Source organism: Xenopus laevis, chromosome 9_10S (genome assembly GCF_017654675.1).
Source record: "Xenopus laevis strain J_2021 chromosome 9_10S, Xenopus_laevis_v10.1, whole genome shotgun sequence".
NCBI classification, from domain to species: domain Eukaryota; kingdom Metazoa; phylum Chordata; class Amphibia; order Anura; family Pipidae; genus Xenopus; species Xenopus laevis.
In genome coordinates this window covers 100,125,253-100,150,132 of record NC_054388.1, presented here as the reverse complement: position 1 = coordinate 100,150,132, position 24,880 = coordinate 100,125,253, and the positions used below count along the sequence as shown (strand labels likewise).

Genomic DNA, 24,880 nt, shown 5'->3' with positions numbered 1-24,880 from the left:
CATGTTTTCATTAATTACAATGAAACATATTGTGCCTTAGGGTGGTGGCGCACAGGGAGATTAGTCATCAAGCGACAAATCTTGTCTACTGTGGGCGACTAATCTCCCCAAATGCCTTCCCACCGGCAAGAATGTGAATCGCCGGAGGGGTGGCATATGTTTTCTGAAGTCGCCCGAACTTTCCTCGTGACCAAGGTCAGAAGCAATGTCTGTGAACGACAAATGATATCTGAAGGTTTGTAGTTAGTCAGCTGAATGTTCGATGACTTTGGGCTGCAACAATTTGAGTTTAAATCCCCATCCCTGGTTGAAGGCGGCTTATAGAGAGAATATTAAAACCACGTTCAACCAGGGATGGGGGTTTAGACTTTTTTGCAGCCCAAAGTTAACAAACATTCAACTTACTAACTACAAACCTTCAGATATCATGGGAATTGTAGTTCAGACATTTGTGTGTAATTTCCACTTTGGTCAGTAGGTGGCAGCAACACCCAAAGCTGCCCACAGACTGGACTCTACCTGGGCAGTTTCTAGCATGTGGCCTTGACTTCAGATCTGTATAGCAGGTGCTTCCCTGGCCCTGGGAGTGCAACGGACAAAAAAACTTTGTGGCCCTAGAAAAATTTTCTTCTCCTAAGAAATTTGTGATAAAAACAACTTTCAAGAACGTGAAGCTCAATATAGTAAGGCAGGGAAGAAATGGTCTGAGTTTACTGAAGTAACCATGATCCCCAGGTATAATATATAACATATAAATAAATTAGATGAATAAAATAAGAGGCGCACACATGATAACCAACTACAGCACACAGGGGTTCATGGGAGCACAGCATAACTCTGTATGGAATGGCAGGAGACAAACAGTAATCCAACATACTAGGGTTTAGGGGGGCACATCCGGCCTTGGTATAGTGAGACAGAAGGCACATGATGATTCAGCCTGGTATATTAGGGGTTACTGCAGGGTTCATTAGGATATGGGAAAACATAAACAGCACATTAGGGCATAAAGGGCAGTGGTGTAACTTGATATTACTGGGGCATAGAGCAAATTGTTTTTCAGGCCCCCAAAATGTCTAGAGGTTGACCCGTTTTACCAATATTTATTGAAATTGTATATGAATTATGACCTCATGGGGCTCCTGGGCCCGCCTGCAGCTGCAGGGTCTGCTTCCGCTGTAGTTACTCCCCTGAAAAAGGGGGTGCACTAGGTCTCAGTATGGCAGGAGCCAAAAGATATCCCAGCACAGAATAGCAGGGACCTTATACATTGTTGATTTATTGTTTGGACATGTCTGTGACACACAGCAAAACCCTGATCAGTTTAGATCCCAACATCAAACTCTCAGAACACTGGGACACAGTTGAAAAGAGGGGTTATTGCTGGAGAACTAGCATGTATGGAGGGTCCAATAAAGCAGTGGGCCCCAAGCTGTGAAACAGATATTTTTACCAGCGGAACTAGGCAGAAGACCACACTGGGGACAATGGAAACAATCAGGGTTGGACTGGACATTGGGGGCCCACCGAGTTACAAACCTTCGGGGGGGCCTCTTGTGAATTTTTTTTGTTTTGCGGAGCCAGTCTGGGCCAGGGTTTACCGGAGTTTTTCCCGCCAGCCCAGTCCGACCCTGGGAACATTGCCTAATGGCTCTTGTGGAAACCCAACTTGAAAGTCAGTTTGAGTGACACATGAATTATTGAAGGTCTAGGCCAGGCGTCTCCAACCTTTTTCACCCTTGAGCCACATTCAAATGTAAAAAGAGTTGGGGAGCAACACAAGCATGAAGGGTTGGGGATCACTGGTCTATACCAACGGGGAACATAGAAGAGAGGAATAAATAATGATAAATAACACAGTGTAGTATTTTAGAATCCAATTTCAATATGTATGCTCTAAAATGCCAGTAATATTGTGATCATCATCATCATCATTGTGATAGCTTATAACTCCACCTAGTGTTCAAAAAGTGACTAGTGCTTATAATAAATACACATGGGTGCAAAAAGAATCCTAGTGGGAGTAAAGGTGGCCATAGATGTAGAGATCCGCTCATTTGGCAATGTCGCGAGACAGCGGATCTCTCCCCGATATTCCTCATTGAAGTGGGCGATATCGGTTGATACGATTGTGGGTCCTAGGGCCAAATGATCGGATCATAATGCATCTTATACGGGCGGTCGGATCACGAGACCCCATACACGCACAGATGCGGCCGCGATCCAACGGGATTTTTTACCCTGCCCGATCGAGTTCTGCCCGACTTTTGGCCAGATATCGATCAGGAAAGCCCATCGGACGGCACCACACACGGGCCAATAAGCTGCAGACTCGGTCTGTCGGCAGCTTTTATCTGCCCTTGTATGGGGGCCTTTAGAATGTTGCACCTCGGTGTTACTGCGCTCAAGCACCTTAGACCACGACTGCTTGGACCGATGGAAGAGAGGTAGGACAGAGTGGTATCACCCATCCTGGGAGTTATAAGTGCCATGTACCTTCACTTCTTACAAAGTGCAGTGCAAAGGATTCTATGATATGTCCTTCTGCTTTTATCTGGGATCATCACTGTGGTTAGAAAGATTTGAATGTGTCACGTCACGATATTTGTTAAATGCATTTCTGCCTGTTGTATACAAAGCTAGAGCTACAGGGAAATCTGCAGGGGGCTGGGTCCGGCTTGAAGAGGTGAAACAAGGAATCTTAATGCTAAGGCGCTATGCACTTTATAACAAGTTATGTAACTCATCTTAAAAGCAGCCTTCCTTGTGCAGCTGGAGCTTAAAGGAGAAGGAAAGCCCCAGGGTGCAAAACCCCTCCCCCCCTCCCGTGTATTGCCCCCCCTCCCTCCTCCCCCCTGGCCTACCCCTCCCGCTGGGCAAATGCCCCTAACTTGTTACTCACCCCTCTGCGCAGGTCCTGTCCACGGAGTTCACAGTCGCCATCTTCTCCCACGCGCGTCTTCTTCCTGCTCTGACCGGCGTCTTCTGGCACATGCGCAGTAGGAACAGGTACCGGTACAGCTCTATTGCGCATGCGCCGAATGTCACGAAGTGAAATCGGAAAACTTCGTGACATTCGGCGCATGCGCAATAGAGCTGTACCGGTACCTGTTCCTACTGCGCATGCGCCAGAAGGCGCCGGTCAGAGCAGGAAGAAGACGCGCGTGGGAGAAGATGGCGACTGTGAACTCCGTGGACAGGACCTGCGCAGAGGGGTGAGTAACAAGTTAGGGGCATTTGCCCAGCGGGAGGGGTAGGCCAGGGGGGAGGAGGGAGGGGGGGCAATACACGGGAGGGGGGGAGGGGTTTTGCGCCCTGGGGCTTTCCTTCTCCTTTAAGGGCATGGACACACATGCGGTTTTTATAAAGCCAACCGCTGCATAAATACGCTAACCTAGTGTGCCATTGCCTAAGCTTAAAAAGCTTAAAACCACCTGGAGTATTTACGCGGCTTTTTTAAAAGCCGCGCTGTAAAACCGCATGTGTGTTCACAGCCTAAAGCAGGGATCCCCAACCTTTAGAACCCGTGAGCAACATTCAGAAGTAAAAGGAGAAAGGGAGCAACACTAGCATGAAAACTGTTCCTGGGATGCCAAATAAGGACTGTGATTGGCCATCTAGCAGCTCCTATGTGGATTGTCAACATACATTGAGACTCTGTTTGGCAGTACATCTGGTTTTTATACAACCAAAACTTGCCTCCAAGCCTGAAATTCACTGGGAGCAACATCCAAGGGGTTGGAGAGCAACATGTTGCTCACGAGCTACTGGTTGGGGATCACTGGCCTAAAGAATTAAAGCCTTAAAAGAACATGTCTGGATATGTTGTCTTTTTCTTACTATATTTACTTTACAAGTACAGAAAAGGTTTAGAAGGCCTATAACAGGTCTTAAAAGTTATCCATAGCAGCTCCCCATCTTCTGATCTTGTTGCCATTTTTTGAGTGTCAGTGGCACTGCACATGCTCAGTGTGCTCTGGGCCTCTGTTGAATAGCTTGTAATGTAGGGTATCCAAAAATCCAGAACTAACACCAAGGCCCGGTCACAGCTCACGCTTCCGCCTATATCAGCCTCCTTTTGTTTTCTGGAGGTGACCTCCACTACTCGGATGCTGTCAGGTTTTATAGTGAGGGGAGAGTTCTGGGCAGGTAAGGGAATCGTACATGTACTGGAAGGACGGGGAACACGAAGTGTAGTCGAGGGACAGGCCGAAATCAATACCAGGCGGCCAGGGTCCCAGATAAAAGTTTTTTTTAAAAACATTGGTGGTCAGGGCCCCCTATAAGTAAAAAAAAAAAAAACAATGGTTGTCAGGACCCCCCTATACGTTAAAAAAAAACATCACTGGTGGCCAGGGCCCACCCATAAAAGTTTTTTTTTTTTTTTTTTTTAAATTGTTGGTCATGGCTCCCCCTTACAAGTTAAAAAGAAACATTGGTGTTCAGGGGCATCATAATTTTTTTTTTTTTTTTTTAAATTGGCGGGCAGGGGCCTATAGAGTATTAAAATAACACATTGGTAGCCAGGAGGTTACTAAAATTTACAAAAAAACACATTGGTGTTCAGTGAAACTTACCTTAGGCTCCTTTCGTGGCTTTGGGGTCTTTTTGTGGCTTCAAGTCTTTTAGCAGCTTCGGGTCTTTTCGCGGCTTCAGGATTTCGGATCTTCAACAGTTCGGGACTTCGGCACATGACTTTGTCGCTGTCAAGGGGGGGCCTGACTAATTTGAAAAGAGTCCCCTTTAGCCCGGTACCCCCTGTACCTAGGGTTGCCACCTGGCCGGTAATATAGGCAAAGGGGGCAACCCCTACCTGTGCCCCCCTGATGGTGGCCCTGCACACATGTCTACAAGTTGGCGCATATGTGAAGCTTACATTGCAAATTGTTAACACTTTGTAGGGTTCAGATTCTGTACAGTTAGGCTCTTAGAATTGTCCAAGTCCAATTCATGCTGGAAAAGGCTTAGATTTGACCAAATCCTGGATCTGGTGCAACTAGGGTTGCCACCTTTTCTGGCAAAAATACCAGCCTTCCTATATATTTATCTTTTTTTCCCTATTAATAACATTGGGATCGACCATCATTTTTACCGGCCAGGCCGGTACCAGGTGGCAACCCTAGGTGCATCCCTACAACATTTCTGATAAGAGTTGATTCAGTTGGGTTATGTAGTAAAGGTGCATAAACACTGTCTGAACTGCCAGATATAATCATCAATGTATTCCGATTCCACTGACTGAAAGAAATCCCTAATACGCTGATTAACCATTTCCCAACATCCCTCAGATTCAGTGTCTTATTACGGTTGCCACCTGGCCAGCATTTGACAGGCCCAGCCAGTAAATGACCAGCTAGGGCCGGCACTGATTATTACAAAGTTACTGACAATGCAGCTGTGGTAAATCTGCAATACCTGTGTACTTCTCTCCCTTTCCTCTGCGGGTCTAGTTATTTCACTGCAGAGCTGACATTGTCCCATCTCCCCGCCAATCTGCACATTTCCCTGCCTACTATGTTGCCCCAGCCAGGCCAAGAATTACATTTTGGGCACCCCTAGGCTCACTGTCATTTCGTTGCCCCATCCCCTCCCCTTTATTTGTGCAAATGTGTAAATTTTCATTGTCGGGTCTGGAGCACTGGGGTTAGTTGCACGGGTAATGTAAAAAACAATGGTATCTCCTGTGCATCCCCAGTGCTTCTGAACTAATGCAGATGTGATTGGGCAGTATGCCCCCCCCAAAAAAAAAAAAAATCCTGCCATCCTAGACCCGGGCCTTTGTGGCTTTTCCACTAATTAAAGCCTGACCCCAGTCACCATTTCCCACCCAACCCAGTAATTTTAACAACCCCATATCATAACCCCATGTGATGTCATGGGCAGCACCCCAACCTGAAGGCCAGTATCAGTGTAAAAAAAAGTGGGAACCCTAGTTGTAATTCAGCCCCTCCCTCACTTTTTATTAAAGGGGTTGTTCACCTTTAAATAAAATATGACATATGATATTGTGAGATAATTTGCGTTAGGTTTTCGTGTTTTATTATTTGTGGTTTTTGAGTTATTTACATTTTTATTCAGCATCTCTCCAGTTTGTAATCTGATTGCTAGGGTCCAAAATACCCCAGTAACCATGCACTGATTTGAATAAGACACTGGACTATGAATAGAAAGATGAGTAATAAAAAGTAACAATAACAATACATGTGTAGCCTTACAGAGTATTTGTTTTTAGATGGGGTCAGTGACTCCCGTTTAAAAGCTGGAAAGAGTCAGAAGAAGAAGGCAAATAATTTAAAAAAAAAACTATAAAAATAAATAGTGAAGACCAATTGAAAGGTTGCTTAGAATTGGCCATTCTATAACATACTACAAGTTAACTTTAAGGTGAACCAACAAGTGTTGGATTTTGGAACTTTACATGCCTCTGCTTTCTAATGTGGGTGGTGCACAGATGGAAAGCACGACTTCAAGTCCCAGAATCTCAGGGAGGGGTTGAATGACACCATGAGCTTAATGGGGGGGGGGGGTTCATGGTTCCCTTCCAATATGAGAAATCAGTTATGTCTGTATGAAAATCATAAATGCATTTATAAGTAGGATCAGTAGGGGATCAGCGGTGTAACTAGAGAGCGCAGGGCCCCCCTGCAAAAAGAATCTTCAGAGGGACCCAGCGCACTCCGATCCCCATCTTCCCTCCAACTTCCCGCCTCTTCAGACTCCCCACCCGGATTCCGGAATCCCCGTGTCTCTGATTCTCCCACTCAGGTAATAGAGGGGCTGGTGAAGGATGGGTTTTTTTTGTTAACTATAGAGGAAGCAGACCCAGCAGTCCAGGCCCACGTCTGCTTCAGAAACACTACTATAGTTTATATAAATAAGCTGCTGTGTAGCCATGGGGGGCAGCCATTCAGGCTGGAAGAAAAGGCACAGGTTAAATAGCAGATAACAGATAAGACACCATTGTATTGGACAGACTTATCTGATATCTGCTATGTATCCTGTGCCTTTTTTCCAGCCTGAATGGCTGCCCCCATGGCTACACAGCAGCTTATTAAACAAACGATAGAAGCCTTTCTGAAGCAAACACAAAGCTTTTACCAGTGCAGGGTAACAGTATATTATATATTAAAGGAGAACTAAACTCTAAAAATAAATAGGGCTAAAAATCACATATTTTACGTATATACAGAACTTATTGCAAGAGCCTAAAGTTTCAGCTTGTCAATAGCAGCAATGATCCAGGACTTCAAACTTGTCACAGGGGGTCACCATCTTGGAAAGTGTCTGTGACACTCACATGCTCAGTGGGCTCTGAGCAGCTGTTGAGAAGCTAAGCTTAGGGCTCGTCACTAATTATCCAGCAGAAAATGAGGTTCCCCTGTAATATAAGCTGATGCTACAGGTTTGCTGATTATTAAATTCTGATGCTAATTGCACTGGTTTCTGTGCTGCCATGTAGTCATTATCTGTATTAATTACTAATCAGCCTTATATTGTGACATTTCTATTCTATGTGTACTGTATATTGTGAGTGGGTCCCTAAGTTCAGTAAGTGACAGCAGCACAGAGCATGTGCAGTGAATCAGCAGAAAAGAAGATGGGGAGCTACTGGGGCATCTTTGGAGACACAGATCTTTACTGCTAAATGGCTGTGGTTGCCTTGGGCTGGTACAGAAGCACAAAACATCATGTACATAATTTCTAGCTACTTCTTTAGTTCAACTTTCCTTGTCCTTTAAGTACTTTAAACCACTTTAATATTTTGGTGTTACTGTTCCTTTAAGCAGAGCTGCTTTGAGGATGGTTCGTCTTTACGTGGTCTTTATATGGTTAAGGATGGTTTCTTGCCAAGAATATGTCATAGAAATACATATGGTATGTCTATTTGGGAATCTATGCAGCTTTGTACCTACAGTATTGATTTGATTGGTGTTTCTTAGGTGGAAGGCTTTGTTATAAAGGTTCTTTTTAGGCAGCAGATGCCCTATAATGATGACTATTGTGTGCAGGTCTAATGTTTCCTTTTCTAAAGGCTTACATCTCTATCCTCCATGTTTTGTACTGAGCTTACATATATAACATATGGTGCTCCCAGCACCCAGAACAATGAGGTTTACATCAGCCACCTGTTTGATACCACCAGGATCTCCCCCTACAACTGATCTTATTGGCTGCATTCAAGCTGGAAGGACAAAGGCTTGATATCATTGCCTTATGCTGATATGTATATTTTCACAAACCTGTTTCTTCTATCCTATATAATAAAGTTGAAGTGTCTCTGCGTCCAGTCCCTGTGTCAGTGGGATTGCGCTACTGCGCATGTGCCCCACGGACCGTCTCTGACGAATTCGTCCAGTCCCTGTGTCCGTCTGTTTTTATAAATGTTTGACTACATATGTTCTAGCGCCCGTTAATTAAACGGGCTTAATGTCTAATATTTAATAAAGGTCATGTATTGACCGTCATGCATGGGTTGCACCCAAAAAAAACACCAATGGAAACATTTAATAATAGGTGCAGTATTTGCTTTGGTTCTACCAATCGATATACACTAATTAGTAGCCTATTTAGTTGTTTTTTTGATTTTTTGTTTGTATGCAAACATCTGATTGTCTGCTTTGATGAACTAGTGCAAACTTTCTGTTCGTTATTATGTTAACTCCAAAGTCTCAAGATCGTAAATAGACACAGATCCATACCTCCCAACTGTCCCGTTTTCTGTGGGAAAGTCCTAATTTTGACAAACAAGGTAAAGTTGTGCTCACCACTAATTTTTAAAACCATTAGGCGGGGTTGCAATGAGGCTGTGACCACAAAATACATATAGACAAATACAAGAGTCCTCTGCACTCAACCCATTATCAATATATTTAAGACAGAGACATTTTGTGCATACTGCTACTGAAAAATGCCTTCCCCTTTAAACAAAACAGGGATTGTTTGTCCATATATTGCAATGTATTTAAGATGGCCAACTACGTCACAGTCATCCCATATCTGGCCAGTCCTATACTCAATTTTCATCTGAATTATTAAGAATTCTATTGCTTCATTATACATTTTACAAAGGGACTAAGTTTTACCTCCAATTTACTTGCTGCTTTCAAAATAAAACTCCCAAACATGGCTGCCTTTTTATTAGACACCAGTGGGATCACCTGACTATAGTTGGGAAGGGTGGGAGCTACAACATGGAGCTGGTCACTGCTCCTGTATAAACTATAACAAACAAGGGAAAGTTGTGCTCACGACTATATTTTAAAATCATTAGGCGGGGGTGCAATGAGTAAAATGTATAATGAAGCAATAGAATTCTTAATGAATCGGATGAAAATTAAGCGAAGAACTGGCCAGATATGGGATGACTTTGACGTAGTTGGCCAGCTTAAATATATTGCAATATATGGACAAACAATCCCTGTTTTGTTTAAAGGGTAAGGCATTTTTCAGTAGCAGTATGCACAAAATGTCGCTGTCTTAAATATATTGATAATGGGTTGAGTGCAGAGGACTCTTGTAAAAGTCCTAATTTTGACCACTTAGCCCTCAGTCCCTCAGATTCTTATTAAAATGTTTCTATTTGATCTCCTGACGACAGAAAAAGAGATACAAAGTTTCTGAAACGTAATTAAATAAGAGCCAAAAATAATCAGCATCTGCACATAGATATATCAGTAACAATTTAAAATAGGCAAAGGTACAATTGTAACTATTTATAAGCAGGTCTCTTGGGAGGGCAATTTCACCTTCATTAGCAAAACTCTTATAACACCTACAAATCCCAGAAATGTGTTAAAATTTTCATAACCTGACAAATTTTGTAAAAAGGGACATGGTAATTAGGGGGTGTGGCCATAAAACAGGTGTGGTCCAAAAGTTTACTGTGATACGCGTGGCAGATCTTTTTGTCCCTCTTTCCATTTTATGGCCTATGAGTATGAGCTAGTTTAGCTGTAGTATGAAACCATAGGCCAATTTGGCTTGCCAGCAGGACACTGGAGAAACACCTGGAGGCCTCAGGCCTTATTGGCCCTGAACACCCCAGAGCATGCTGAAGGCCTCAGCCTTCAGTTAAAGGTAGGGATGCACCGAATCCAGGATTCGGTTCCGGATTCGGCCAGGATTCTGCCTTTTTCAGCAGGATTCGGATTCGAATGCCAATGGTCTTTTTTTTTGTTTTTTGTTTATTAAAGGGGTTGGTCACCTTTAAATTTACTTTTAGTATGATTTAGAGAGTGATATTCTGAGACAATTTGCAATTGGTTATCATTTTTAATTATTTGTGGGTTTTGATTTATTTAGCTTTTTATTCAGCAGCTCTCCAGTTTGCAATTTCAGCAGTCTGGTCGCCAGGGTGGGTCCAACTGACCCATTCACTGATTTGAATAAGAGACTAAAATTTGAATAGGAGAGGCCTGAATAGAAAGAGAAGTAATTAAAAGTAGTTATAAAAAATAAATGTGTAGCTTTACAGAGCATTTGTATTTAGATGGGGTCAATGACCCCCCATTTGAAAGCTGGAAAGAGTCAGAAGAAGGAGGCAAATAATTAAAAAACTGCAAATAATGAAGACCAATTGAAAAGTTGCATAGAATTGGAAATTTTGTAACATACTAAAAATTAATCTAAAGGTGAACCTCCCCTTTAATTTAAACCCATGGCCACCATGGAGGGGGCTGGCCAGCAATGTTTTTTTTTTTACTTTTATGGGGGCCCTGACCAACAATTTTTTAACCTTGTAGGGCCCTGGCCACAAATATATTTTTTTTAACTTATAGGGGGGACCCTGGCCACCAGTGTTGTTTTTTTTTAACTTGTAGGGGGGGCCGTATTGTTTTTTTTAAATTTGTATAGGCCCCGGCGAGTAATGTTTTCTGAGTGGTGGGTGGGTGCAGCACAGGGAGCCCAAAAACCTCTGTTGTACAGGGTCCCATTATTTCTGATGTTGGCCCTGTATATGACATGGATTCTACTGGGGTTGGCTCAGATTTTTTTGCATTAAAAATACATATTGATGTCCAGTAAAAAAGAAAATCGCCTTATGTGTAAGATGTAATAGAACAGGATGAGAAATAGAATGATCAGTGAGAGAATGACTCATTTCATGGATGACTCATATTATATCTACAACAAAACACGATCAATGTGGACCCCTATATAAAAAAACTCTATTTAACAGTAACGTAACTAGGCCGGGTGCAGGCCGTGCAGTAGGGCCCCCCTCCGGAAAGGATTTTCTAGGCGGCTACGAAGTGCGCAAATCTCTGGCGGGAACCCAGGGAGTGTGGACCCTGGTACAATTGCCCCCCCCCACTCCCCCAGTAGTTGGGTATTTAACAAGTTGGCTTTCTGTATGCCATAACTAAACATATTCTGCAACTGCTTAGGGAGCCAGGGATAATGTGAGACCATCTGTCAGAAGCTAAAGCTCACTGGTGACGTGGGGCAGAAACTATAATCACTGGTGACGTGGGGCAGAAACTATAATCACTGGTGACGTGGGGCAGAAACTATAATCACTGGTGACGTGGGGCAGAAACTATAATCACTGGTGACGTGGGGCAGAAACTATAATCACTGGTGACGTGGGGCAGAAACTATAATCACTGGTGACGTGGGGCAGAAACTATAATCACTGGTGACGTGGGGCAGAAACTATAATCACTGGTGACGTGGGGCAGAAACTATAATCACTGGTGACGTGGGGCAGCGACTATAATCACTGGTGACGTGGGGCAGAAACTATAATCACTGGTGACGTGGGGCAGAAACTATAATCACTGGTGACGTGGGGCAGAAACTATAATCACTGGTGACGTGGGGCAGAAACTATAATCACTGGTGACGTGGGGCAGAAACTATAATCACTGGTGACGTGGGGCAGAAACTATAATCACTGGTGACATGGGGCAGAAACTATAATCACTGGTGACGTGGGGCAGAAACTATAATCACTGGTGACGTGGGGCAGAAACTATAATCACTGGTGACGTGGGGCAGAAACTATAATCACTGGTGACGTGGGGCAGAAACTATAATCACTGGTGACGTGGGGCAGCGACTATAATCACTTGTTACGTGGGGCAGAAACTATAATCACTGGTGACGTGGGGCAGAAACTATAATCACTGGTGACGTGGGGCAGAAACTATAATCACTGGTGACGTGGGGCAGAAACTATAATCACTGGTGACATGGGGCAGAAACTATAATCACTGGTGACGTGGGGCAGAAACTATAATCACTGGTGACGTGGGGCAGAAACTATAATCACTGGTGACGTGGGGCAGAAACTATAATCACTGGTGACGTGGGGCAGCGACTATAATCACTGGTGACGGGGAGAAACTATAATCACTGGTGACGTGGGGCAGCAACTATAATCACTGGTGACGTGGGGCAGCGACTATAATTCCTGGTGATGTGGGGCAGCGACTATAATCCCTGGTGATGTGGGGCAGCGACTATAATCACTGGTGACGTGGGGCAGCGACTATAATCCCTGGTGACGGGCAGCGACTATAATCACTGGTGACGTGGGGCAGTGACTATAATCACTGGTGACGTGGGCCAGCGACTATAATCCCTGGTGAAGTGGGGCAGGACTATAATCACTGGTGACGTGGGACAGAGACTATAATCACTGGTGACGTGGGGCAGCGACTATAATCACTGGTGACGTGGGCCAGCGACTATAATCCCTGGTGAAGTGGGGCAGGACTATAATCACTGGTGACGTGGGGGTTGGTGCCTAAAGGTTGCCATAGACTTTAAAGATATGATCGTTCCTGCGTCCATTGGTCGTTTTCAATACAGACAGAATTCTTTCTCTATCTGACCATTCAGCACTAACAGTGGCTGATGTTTACATTTTCAGACCTGCCAAGTCTTCTGCCCATATAAGTCGGCTTGTCTCCCACCATCTGTTTCTTACAATATTATGGGGGTTATTTACTAAACTCCGAATGCAAAAAAGTCCTATTTTATAATAAAAAAAAAATCAAAATTTTTTATTATAAAATAGGACTTTAAAAAAAAAAATCATACATTTTTCGTAATTTATTAAACCCAGAGGATGGAAAAGTCCAAATCTGAGGCCGCATATAAGTCAATGGGAGAAGACCCAATGATTTTTTGATGTGTGTTGGATTTCGTGCAATACCCCAAAGTTTTTTGGCAAAAATCTGAGTTTTCAGGCGAAAAATCCAAAGAAATCATGACAATTCGATGAAAAATCCGAAAAAATCTTGAAAACCTCATTGGTTTTTTTCCCCGCAAAGCAAATTTTCAGGAAAATGTAATAATAAATAAGCATTAAAAACCTGAGCTGATTTGATCGGAGTTTGTAGCAGAAAATATTGAAATAAATTCAGACTTTGATAAATAACCCCTATGTGTGTGTCTATGGGCGCTTTTACATCCCCCAGTGATTCTACCTTTCCTTCTTTTTAAAATAAGCACAATCTCCAACCTGAAATATAATAACTGCCTTTTTAGGTAATCTGGCGCTACTTGTGAAGCTGATCACTGATACAAAGCATTATTATTGTTTATTATTATTGATGCGCAAATTTGTCTAGTTTCGCCGAAAAATTTGTGAATTTCCCGCGACATTCACAAAACGGCCAAAAAATTTGCGAAACGCATTGAAGTCAAAGGGCGTCAAAATTCTTTTTATTTTTTATACATGCGCCTATTTTCTCCAAGTGCATTAAAGTCAACGGGCGTCCGAATAATTCTGATGTGGGCCCAAATTTTTTTGACGCAGCGAATTTTCGAGAATTTATTCACCGGCTACGAAACACGGAAATTCACTGCGAATTCGCCCTTGGCAAATTTATTCGCTCATTACTATTTATTACTATTGTTTATAACCTATAGAAGCAGAAGAATGAAGAACCAAATGTTTTCAAAAATAGTCAGGATTCAAGTCCTTTAATAACGTTAGCTGGTTTTGCAGCAGTTTGAGTACTATTTACCTTTTAAATTCCTCCTATGCTCTTGTCTAACATTCTAACACAAGATAATTTAGGAAGTGATAAGAAAACACAGAGGGTAGTTTTATCAAAGGCCAAATTCTATCTCCTGTTCAAACTTTTTACATTTTTTTCATATATGTAAAAGTGCTCTACATCCTGAGCAGTTTGCACCTCTTGAATTCTTCACAGTGCAAGTTTGTAGGAAAATTAAACTATGCATTTCTATGAGAGAATGCTAGAGGCAAGAGTATCAAATGCTTGGCTTTCACTTGGTGTTAAACTACAGTTAATGGATTTTGATGCCTTAGGAAAAACCCAAGATTTAACAAATTATGCAAATCTCTGCTGTCCTTGTTGAGCCTCTACTGTGTTCAGTGTTGGTGGAAGCATAACTACTTGTGGCTGTTGATTGAATACATTCTGGGTACCTAGTAATCTCCTCCAGACAAAGAGACAAATACCACCATAATCCTATTAATTGGGTCGCTACCTTTGATAGGTGGATGTTGCAGACGGGTGGGCTGGGACGATGCTTAAGGGCAGGAATGGGGTTGTGACTCATCAGACCGTGATTGGTCTAATTTTATAACAATCAGGGCAGAGTCCTGTCTAGGGTTGATACCTGTTCGGTTTTAACCAGAACAGTTCGGTTTGACCCAAACAGTTCGGTTTTTCTGAGGCCTGTTGCAAATCAATGAAAATAAGAAATGTTTTTTCTAAATTAGCATTGTTGTATTCCAGAGCTTTCTGGATATCTGATTTCTATATAATAGATCCCATACCTGTAATTATAAAGGACTGGGCTTACTCATCAGGCAAAAAAATATAGATAATAAGATAGGGTTGTCACCCATGTAGTTTTGATTTGGAAAGCTCAGATTTTCAAAAAGCTGTCCATTCAAAACTTTCTGCCCAATTTTAAACATTGAGAAAACGGGACATAAATACAGTCAGTTGCTGTGAAAGTGGAGCAATTACCCCATCTGGCATCAAAACTCCACCGACATCATTATGCCTACCTCTGATGTCATCTTTCACACCCCAACTTTACCGCCCCACCTAGGGTTGCCACCTGTCCGGTTTTGACCCAGACTGCCGGGTAATTTGAAGGGCTGCCCAGGTCAAAATTGCCTGCCCGGTTTTCCAAATTAGATAAACCAGGCAGCATTCCCTATGATTAACATGACGATCAGCCAATCACCGATTGCCGCATCATTGCCCTGCCCCCAACATCACAAGCTGTCTCCATGGCCTGGCCCCACCCCCTGTGTGTCCACGCCTACCCCCTCCGCCCCTGCCTAGTCTCCACCGGGCTAAAAGGTGGCAACCCTACTAAGGTTGCCACCTGTTCGGTTTTGACCCAAACAGTTCGGTTTTTGTAAGGCCTGTTCGGGTCTCAACTTTCTGTTCAATTTTCAGCCTTATGAAACCCGAACAATAATCTGGCCAATACATGAAAAGCATTTAAATACTAAGATACCTCAACATGGCTTAGTTACTGTCAAAATTAGCATTGTTGTATTTCAGAGCTTTCTGGTAGGGATGCACTGAATCCGCTATTTTGGATTCGGCCGAACTTCCCTGAAAGATTTGGCCGAATACCGAACCAAATCCGAATTTGCATATGCAAATTAGGGGTGGGAAGGTGAAAAAATGTTTACTTCCTTGTTTTGTGCCAAAAAGTCACACGATTTCCCTCCCTGCCCCTAATTTGCATGGATTCGATTCGGCCGAATCCTGGATTCGGTGCATCCCTACTTTCTGGATAACTTATTTCTGTATAATAGATCTCACACCTGTAATTAAAGGATTGGGTTTAATCATCAAGCAAAATACAGCTAGAGATAGGGTTGCCACCGGTGTGGTTTTGGACTGGTCATCAACACTTTACAACACTGAGAATACTGGATAGAAATCCAGCCAGTTACATCTAAGTGATGCAATGACCTTGTCCTGGTGTCATAACTCTACCAACATCATTGTGCTCATCTCTGATGTAGGGTTGCCACCTTTACTAAAAAATATTGCAGGGCAGTGGGGGGCGGGCACCAAAAGGGGGCGGTCCATGACGCAAAAGGGGTTGGAGCTACGTGGTGTGCCGCAGAAAGGGGCGGAGCAACATCGCAGAGATGTCCACAGCGCTGGAAAAAAGGTAAGTTCTGTGCGAATTGGGGGCAGGCCAGGGGCTTTTTTTAAAGGGTATTACAAATTACAACTGCATTGTCTGTAAATTTGTAATACCGGCCCCGGCCTTGGCAGGTGTGGCAACTCTACTCTGATGTCATCACGTCTGTTCCTACATCACTGCCCCACCCCCAATGTTATCTGCCCCGCCCCCCGCGTTAAGGTTTAGCCATCAGCAAAGATGGCAACCCTAATGGCAGCCTTTGTTCTGAGGTGACGTTTTTTCGGATTCTGACTTTTTGCAGCCTCGGAGTGTAATAAATCTTTTAAAATTCGAGTTATTTTTCTACTAAAAATGTGGATTTTATCATTCAGACTTTAATAAACAACCACCTTAATCTTCCATTCAAGCCACACTGGCTACAATTTAGAAGACTCTCCATGAGCCTAAGACGCATCATATAAACGCAACAACCTAAACACAAAGAGTATAAACTAACACCCCCCTCCATGTTGCTAACCTTTCCTTTCCACGCTCACGTGATAGAACGGCAAGCTCGGATCATGTGACCTCCCCCGGAAGCAGCTGCGAGCTGTTGTTCTTCGGCTCTCTGGTGACGTCATCGGTTGTCTGACTCCCTGCGAGACACATCCTGCTGCTGCAGAAGAGCAGCAGCACCAAAGAGACAGCTGAATGTAAACCCGAGAGACACACACTGAGCTGGGAACATTTAGCACCTGCACCAAAAGAGAAGAGGCTGTGGCACCTGCTGACAGGAATACTGTATTGGGAGACAGCAGCACATCGAGACAGTAAGGGGAGAGATCACTAGTGACACTGTTGTGCAGAATAAACAAAGTCCATTTTATTTGCTACCTAGATATATATTTATTATAGCAAGAAACCTAATGAATTCTGGCGGAAAGGTGGATTGATTCATCTTTAAGTAACAGAGACAAGGTTCCAGTTCCCTGGGGACCAACAGAATTAGACATGTGAAAAAGAAGAACCCCCTCATCTGCCTACAAAACAAAAGACAAAGAGCTTGGAGCATCTGCCGGGAGACTGCAGTATTGACTCTGCCACGTCCTGTAGAAGCAGCAGGATCTGCAGAGTGAGAGAGATCATATGTGAGAGCCAGCATCACCGAAGGAATGAAATCCTCCATACATTAATTCCGACTTATAGTCTCCACGGAAAGGGGAAACGTGTACAGTGTATCATAAAGGCAGCGGGAGGAACGCTGGAACGGGTCCAAATGGGAGGATCTGCACTGAAGGAAACCTCAAATCCATGATCTCATAACCTCAGTGCGGCCACCGACGTTCAATTGAAGCAGGTAATGTCTCGAGCAATAGCTGAAATAAATACGATCACAGAGAAGAAGCTTCCTTAGGATTGATTCAGTCTGGAAAAAAAAAAGCTTCTTAACCAAAATAAAATAAATCATTTTTTTCCCCAAGGAAAGACAACCCCAAAACAACAATTATTAAATAGAGAAGAAACAGGTTTGTGAAAATATACATATAGGTTCATAAGGTTTCATATAGGTTTGGGAAAGAGGAATTTACAGAGTGAAAATATATATATATATATATATATATATATATATATATATATATATATATATTGTCAGACTGGACCACCGGGATACCAGGAAAACTCCTGATGGGCCCAGGTGTCCGTGGGCCCTCCTGCTTCTAAACATTTGGCCTATTTTATGGCCTTTCCCTATTTCTATGAGAACAAAGAGGCTAACTAGATGAAATAATAGCTTAATAGCATGTAAAGAAAAGAGAATAGAAGAATATAGGTTGAGTGAGGAAGAAGAATAGTACTGAGAGTGGGACCCTGGTCTAAGATTTTTTGCTGGGCCCTTGCTGTCCCAGTCTGACACTGTATATATTTATATCTATAGGAAATAGTTTTTCTAGGGGCAATGATTGTACATTTGTAAAGGTGAGCACTTGTAAAATCAGGCCTAATTTTGTAGGAGAAAGATGCACACAGGCCTGATGAGAAGTAATCACTTGCCGAGCTTGCACAACCTTATAATCTTTACTTTATGGCACTAAAAGGCCTTTGACCGCTGACCAATTGTTTTCGGAAGTGGTTGTTTGAACATATGTTTTTTTTCTCTATGCTGTTAATTTATTATGGCCATACAGATATAACGGGTCATTTACAGTGCTAGTTTTGTTTACAGCCAGTGCTCTGCACTTAACTACAATTTCCCCTAGTTTGAGTCAGGGTCTCTGCCATGTTTGAAGTGGCAAAGCAGGGGTGCTTCACCAATGAGGCGAGTTGAGGCTGTCGCCTCAGGCAGCAGCGCCCCACTAGGTACCAGGGGCAGCAAAAATGCTGCTCCTAGTACTTTAAGAGCGAATTTCCGGGGGAGGGGTGGGCAGCAGCAACTGTTGTTGCCTCAGGCGGCGGAGGGGCCAGGATCGCCCCTGTGGCAAAGAACACCCTTTCAGATATATAACATTTTATAGTGTACCCCAATGTGTGTCTGCTGGAAGATGTGACCTACAGGTCTGTTAAAGGCAAACTATACCCCCCAAACAATGTAGGTCTCTATAAAAAGATATTGCATAAAACAGCTCATATGTAAAACCCTGCTTCATGTAAATAAACCATTTTCCTAAAAATATACTTTTCTAGTAGTATGTGCCATTGGGTAATCATAAATAGAAAATTGCCATTTTAAAAAATAAGGGCCGCCCCCTGGGATCGTAGGATTCACTGTACTCACAAACATACCAACAAACCATACATTTTAGGTCACATGAGCCAATTAACAGACACACGTGCTTCCACACGTCTTCCTGTTACAGTTAGAGCTGTAGTATTTCTGGTCAGGTGATCTCTGAGGCAGCACGCAGACCATCACAAAATTGTGGCTCAAGGCAAGAGATGTAAAAGGGCAATATTTACTTAAATATATATTTCAGTTTGGTAAGATTCTTTACTATGCCACTTAATATAATATGAACTATCTGTTGCTTAAGTGTTCATTTTGGGGGTATAGTTTTCCTTTAAGAACGAATTCCATCCCCTTCAATTTGTGCCCCAAACCTATACTTGCTCCTCTGTATTTGCACGGTATGAGGCAATAGTATTCTAGACATGAACAATGAAGGGAGAAGAAGTTTCCTACTTTCTTGGTAAATATGGTGGCTTGGCTTCTGATTGGTGCATTGGTGTTTTTCTTAAAATGTCTAGTTACATCACTTATGGGTTTTACTGTCATACAGATGCTTGAGATGATTATTATGGGCAGCTAATATCCAAGAGCTTACAATTATGTCATAGCTGTAATGATGGCTTAGGCATGTGGGTGTTATAGGTCAAATACACTGTGTACACTACACAAGCTAAATAATATTATAATTATATTTAATTCTATCTATAGGCAGGCTTGCACCAATTATACCCCATTGAAGGGCCATAGTTGCTGCCAAGGCCTCTGGCTGGGGTACATTTAGAGGCACTTTTATCAAGGGTCGAATTTCGAATTCATGTGAGTAGTTAAACACGAATTTAAACAACACAAAAATTCTAATCGAATTCGATTTGAATTGTATCAAACTCGATTCGAAAAAAACTCGAATCTCAGGAAGGCTGCAAACATCTCCAAATTGATCCCTTTACCTCTCCCATCGACTTAAACAGTAATTCGGCAGGTTTTAGGTTGCGAATAGTTCGAATTCTTAAAGGGCCAGAGTATGATAAATGTCGAAAATCTAATTTGAATTTTTTTTAAAAAACTTGAATCGAAATGCGGATAACTCCCTGGTTAAATTTGACAGTTTTGACCATAAAAAAAATGTGAAAATTTGAATTAGAATTTTAAATTTTACCCTTGATAAATCTGCCCTTAATGTCCTGCAACTTCACACTGTCTTTCAAATCATGGCATGCAGCAATCAACATAATAACATTTTCTTTGTACCTGAGGCTGTGTTACGTTGAGTAGAATGAAAGTGTTGGGGGGGATGTATTTCAGTTTATAAATGAGTTCTAATGGCTGTGTCACAGATCATCTCACTGAAACAATAAGGCCTACAGTGCAGTAATCTAATTTGAACTTAGATGAATTGAAAATGGCAGGGCAAGCTGTTCCCACCTGACATCATCAGCATCTGCTAGTGCCACTGCATTCCCTTCATTTGTATAGGAAATTATGTTTTCCTAGAAAGGGAATTATGACTGGCACTGTGGAGGTCAAAACACATGTTAGACCATAGATCTAAAGGTCCCTAAGACCGATTCGGCAGTTTATCTGCCTGTGTGTGGGGGCTTCCGACGGTTCTCCCTGATCAATATAAGGCCGAAGATCGGCCAGATATTATTTGGGCAAGTTTGATTTTACCTGTGATCGAGGACCACATCGGCTAGTTGATACGGTCCTACGAACTGTCGGTGCCCATTTCCTTCGTTATAATCCTATCGTTTTGCCCTAGAGCCTGTTTGGGTTAACCGATATCACCCTGCCGTTAGTGGGCACATCGGGTTAAGATCTGCTTGTTTGACCTTAAGACTATGAGCACACAGGCTGTTGGCATACGGTTGCCACCTCACCCCTTTAACAACAAACACATATGGAATCCACAGCCTGCATGGCTTAATAGCAATTTATTTAGATGCATGATGCACATAAATCAGTTCAGTCTGCAGCTGGACTGGGAGTCAAAATAGGCCCTGGCGTTCCAAGTACTCAGAGGCCCAAATAGTCCTCCACCAGCCCACTAAATTGTGACTTTATATGGGACCTTAGAGCAGCCCCTGTGGCATTTGATAGAACCCACAGATTGCCAGTCCGGGCCTGGCAGCATGCATCTAAATTAATTGCTAATTAGCCATGCAGGCTGTGGATTCCATATGTGTTCGGTTTTAAATGGGTGAGGTGGCAACGCTACTTGTGTGTGACTGCACAAATGGCTGATCTGATTCAAAGAGAGGGTCTGACCAGAAAGGATAAATAATTGCAAATTATAAAAATGAATACTCAGTTGTGTTCCATTTTCTGGGGAGTGGGGTCATTAATTCTAAACACCATACAGTATGGCACATTAATCTGTAAGGAACATAAGGGTGAAAATTGAATATGTATTAATATACTTAACGTAAACATAATTTCAAGCAACTTTGCAATATACATCAATTAAAAAATATGCAGACTTTTCATGATTTTTAATGGTTTCTGACAGTTCCCTAAGCCTAGCCCCCTGCGCTCCTGCTGATCTGTCTGAATACTTTGCTGAGCTGGCTGACTACTGTGTATCAACAGCCATCTGTCCTCAGCCTGCGTCCTCCAAACCCCACAATTCCCTGCACACGTGATTTCAATAAGGAAAGGAACATCACAGTGCAATGCATTGTGGGTTATGTAGTTCCTCCATGCTGTCTGTAAGCTGTGGAGAAGTTATTACAATTTGTAACATCAGTGTTTAGTCCCTCCTTCCCCGCCAGGATTTCAAATGATGCAGAAAGAGAAGAACCGTTAACCAGCTGGATGTCAGCATAGAAAATGGCATTTATTCATACTTTTTGAAGAAATAGATAACTGTGATGGGTATATTAGGGGTTCCTGTGTTATGTGGACCTCTTTATCAAATTTTGGTTTGGAAGCCGAAGTTCCCCTTTAAATATGTCCTAGTGTGGGAAAGAAGAGGAGGTGAAATGTATTAAATAATTATCAAGAGTAAATGTGTCTAAAAAAATGTTTTGTAATTGGAATTCCCCTTTAATACCAGGTTTGGGGAGGGAGAATGCAGAGCCAAAGGCACAATTGCAACAGTGCATGCGTTTGTTATTGGGCTTATATGTGACATTTTGGAACACCATTCTAAAGGGTCACATGGTTTAGTGGCAAATAAATGGAATCATCCTGCATTTAATTTATCCGGTAGAAGCTTATGATTTCCTGCCTAGGTCCAAATGAAGCATGTGTGAAGGTTTTTGCAACTAAAAGGGGTGGTTCACCTTTACAATAATTTTTAGTATGTTATACAACGGCCAGGTCTAAGCAACTTTTCTATTGGTCTTCATATTTTCTTTTTTTTTTTTATATATATATATATAGTTTTTGAGTTTCCAGCTTTCAAATGGGGGTGACGGGCCCCATCTACAAAACGAATGCTCTGTAAGGCTACAAATGTATTGTTACTGCTATTTTTTATTACTCATCTTTTATTCAGGCCTCTCCTTTTCATATTCCAGTCTCTTATTCAAATCAATTCATGGTTGCTAGTGGAATTTGGACCCTAGAAACCAGAATGCTGAAATTGCAAACTGGAGAACTGCTGAATAAAAAGCTAAATAACTCAAAAAACACAAATAATAAAAAATTAAAACCAGTTGCAAATTGCTGCAGAATATCACTCTCTGTATGATTCTTTTAACAGCCTGGAAAAAAACAGCTTTTCTTCACTTAGGGCTGCATCAAAGTGTAAACATGATAACCCATATTGCAACATCCTCTGTGGAACAAAAAACAAGTTGCATTCTTTTTTTAAACAATCGCTGCCGTCAATGTCTCTTAAAAGGTTCAACTCACGCCACAGACAAGGCACACTGGGAGATCTGAATGCCGTGTTTTAAAGAAAAACTATACCCCCAAAATGAACACTTAAGCAACAGATAGTTTATATCAAATTAAGTGGCATATACAATAATCTTACAAAACTGGTATATGTATTTAAGTAAATATTGTCCTTTCACATCTTTTCCCTTGAGCCACCATTTCGTGATGGTCTGTGTGCTGCCTCAGAGATCACCTGACCAGAAATACTGCAGCTCTAACTGTAACAGGAAGAAGTGTTGAAGCAAAAGACAGAACTCTGACAGAACTACATGAGCTAAATAATATTAACATTATATTTAATTGGCTCATGTGACCTAACATGTATGGTTTGTTTGTTTTTTTTTGTGTGCACAGTGAATCGTACGATCCCAGGGGGCGGCCCTCTTTAAAATGCCAATTTTCTATTTATGATTACCCTATGGTACATGCTACTGAAAATGTTTAATTTACATGAAGCAGGGTTTTACATATGAGCTGTTTTATATATGCTATGGCAGGTCCCCATAGGCTAACATAGCACTTCGGCAGGTTTAAGTTGGCAAAGTATTGAAGTAGAAGTTTTTTTAAAGAGAAAGTACTTCGATTATCGAATAGTCAAACGATTTTTACTTCGAATCTAAGTAAATTCAAAGTCGTAGTATCCTATTCGATGGTCGTAGTATCCAAAAAATTACTTTGAATTTTGATTTTTTTTTTACTTCGAAAATTCCCTCGAATTCACTTCGACCTTTGATAAATCTGCCCCAAAGTGAATGGGGGTGTTTGAAAGGGCTTTGGAGTTGCATTTTTAGGCATCTCCCAGTGAAGCTTATCCCTAAGACTGCTCCTGTGTCTGAAAAACATTTTTCTTTGGTATTTACAGTTTCCAATATCACAGTCCATTAATACTGCTTTGTTAATGATACCATGAATAAAATATGAAACAACAGAGGCAGGTCATTTTGTATTAATGGGGATCTAAACCACACTCAAAAAAAATATACATTCATTCAGTGGCGGAACTACCGGGGGAGCAGGGGGTGCAATTGGCCTCCCCTCAGGCCCCCCCGGCAGCTCGTGCACTGCCGATTTTCGGCCGATTTCTGGTCGAATAATCTGGTGGGGCGGGGGCCCGGTGGCATGTCCCGCAGCAGGGCTCGCCCCCTCCAGTTACATTACTGCATTCGTTTTCTGTTTCTTTTTGTTTTTTTTAGATATAAGCAGTTAGTAAAGCTCCTTACTATAGAATATTTTTCTGGTCAGCACATGGCATAGCTTATTGTTTAAAGTGAAGTGCACCATTGTGCTTTATGCAGCTGCCAAACTGTCGAAGAATTACGGTATAAATGGTTATAATTAACCAACAGTTATTTTACGTATGATCTTTTAATGAGTGACGCTTTGTGCCTAGTGCTGCATCTGGCGTTAGTAAGTGAGCTCTGCTGCCGCATACTTTGGAATAGCCCATCAGTCAGATGTATTGTCAAGCCAGTGAACAGCTGCTGGGTCTGCTGTGGCTATTGCTACACCCATGGGCAGGAAAAGGGACACTGCCCATTGCAAACCATGTGGTCAACATCAAATAGTTTATTGATATGGGTCAAATCCTAACTCCCCTTCTAATATTGGCATAAGGCAGGTGTTAGTGCTCATGGAAGCAGCCGGCACATGTATGTATATATTTATACCTTACCTGGGTTATAGTAACTGCTTCCGGGTAGCATTGAGTAATGATTAATAGCAAATGAAATGCTTTGTAAATAAACATCAGGGTGTAGTCGAGTGAAATTCCATGCAAGGGCCAGAGCTTGAGGAAGAATAGAAAATCAGGTCTCAGAAAGCAGTTCTACTGACAATTGAAAAAACAAACAAACTCTTGATTGACAGCTGTATTGGGATTTCATGGGGTAAAAGAAAAGTAAGGCAGAAAAATAATTACTATAGTTTGGTGTACATATGCAATATAGCGTTTTAACCTGGATATGGGAAGGGTTAAATAAATCTGGTTGGCAGGACTGGCAACAATAGAAATACAGGTATGGGACCTGTTATCCAGAATGCTTAGGACCTGGGGTTTTCCGGATAACGGATCTTTCCGTAATTTGGATCTTCATACCTTAAAGGGATACTGTCATGGGAAAAAAACATTTTTTCAAAATGAATCAGTTAATAGTGCTGCTCCAGCAGAATTCTGCACTGAAATCCATT

At 42.2% G+C, this 24,880-nt stretch overlaps 1 protein-coding gene across 1 annotated transcript in view; it reads left to right on the top strand.

The window, feature by feature from the left end:
• Window positions 1-16,668: 16,668 nt before the first annotated feature.
• The window catches only part of abca3.S (ATP binding cassette subfamily A member 3 S homeolog), a 43,533-nt gene continuing 35,321 nt past the window's right edge, over window positions 16,669-24,880 (top strand). The window contains exon 1 of the mRNA XM_018239226.2: window positions 16,669-17,443. The gene's annotated coding sequence lies outside the window, so the exon portion shown is untranslated. The remainder of the gene's footprint in view (window positions 17,444-24,880) is intronic.